Source organism: Lycium ferocissimum, chromosome 4 (assembly GCF_029784015.1).
Source record: "Lycium ferocissimum isolate CSIRO_LF1 chromosome 4, AGI_CSIRO_Lferr_CH_V1, whole genome shotgun sequence".
In the NCBI taxonomy this organism is placed as follows: domain Eukaryota; kingdom Viridiplantae; phylum Streptophyta; class Magnoliopsida; order Solanales; family Solanaceae; genus Lycium; species Lycium ferocissimum.
The window spans coordinates 45,285,143-45,286,493 of NC_081345.1; the positions used below are offsets into that span (position 1 = coordinate 45,285,143).

At 31.0% G+C, this 1,351-nt stretch overlaps 1 long non-coding RNA gene across 1 annotated transcript; it reads right to left on the bottom strand.

The window, feature by feature from the left end:
• Window positions 1–487: 487 nt before the first annotated feature.
• Window positions 488–1,348, bottom strand: LOC132053261 (uncharacterized). Its single transcript, XR_009414102.1, has 2 exons — window positions 1,282–1,348; window positions 488–972 (listed from the first exon to the last, which is right to left on the bottom strand). It is a non-coding gene; the product is annotated as an uncharacterized LOC132053261 (long non-coding RNA).
• Between the last annotated feature and the right edge of the window lie 3 nt (window positions 1,349–1,351).

Below are 1,351 nucleotides of genomic sequence, written 5' to 3' on the forward strand. Positions count from 1 at the left end.
GAGATATCCAAACATTAATTTTTTATATCATATTTAATAGAAGGTATAAATTTATCCCAACTTAAAAGATGAGATATCTCTTCTTATCCCACTTATCCCGGAATTATTTTATACCATCTAAAAGATGGTATAAAATAACCTCAAGAGATGAGATAAATTAGTCCCGAAATTATAATTCCGGGATAATTTTGACTATCTACTAAACGACCACTAAGTCCCTACAACAAAACGCTGCAATACAGCTCAGCAAGATAAACCTGTAATTTCAAAAATAACCCTAATGCAAGCACACATGTTTAGGTGGGGCCCACATAATCAGAGGAAGTTGTCCAATCATTTTTGCCTAAACGGCATGTTGACGGAGTGCTGCAAGGTAACTCCCCATAAGAGAGTAGTAGTAATAGTAAAGTAATAAAGTTAAAGTAAAGTAATACTAGTAAAGTAAGTAAAGTGAAAAAGCAAAGTAAAGTAAAGTAATACCACATGCTGAAATCTAAAAAGAAAAGACCATGCACATAATTAATAATAATAACTAGTGTCCCCAATAAGAAAGTGATTCTTATGAAGTCATGCTTAAGCTAGAAGTTCATTTTCTAGATTTCTCTGTGTTTATACCTCTGCTTTTTCCCATCTGATCCACAATGTCAGTAGCAATAAGCCAGAAGCTTGGCAAGCTAGACCACATATCAAGCCCATCCATAAACCCTGCATCATATTTTTTTCAAAAAACAACAAAGTATTAATTTTAGACATGATAATTTTACGGCGAAACGTTATGAAAAAAAAAAAAAAAAAAAAACTGAGGTAAAAGATCATATCGTAGAGAAAAGAACAAGAAGCCTAATAGTAAATTGTTTTCACTCTCTTTACTCTAACTAGGGCTTACTACGGCGTTAGTTGCAAATAAATATATTGAAATCCAAAGGATATGTTAAATCAACTAGTTAAATTTTGCCGAATGGTTACATGATACTCCCTTGTTCACTTTTACGTGTCCACTATTCTTAAAATAGATTTTTATTTTTACTTGTCATTTTTCACATATCAATATAAGACAAATTCTTTTTTCCTATTTTACCCTTAACATTAATTACTCATTTCAAATCATTTTTCAAAACAATAACATTATATACCAATTAATATGGACATCATGGTAAAATACACACTTTATTTATTATTTCTTAAACAACGTGAAAAGTCAAAAGTGGATAAGTAAAAGTGAACGGAGGAAGTACTAGCATAGAGGCAGATGAAGCCTATCTTCAACAGGTTCAACAGAACTCACTATCAACTTTCGATATGCAACATAGATATATATGTTAAAACAACAAAATGTTCAACAAATTTTGGA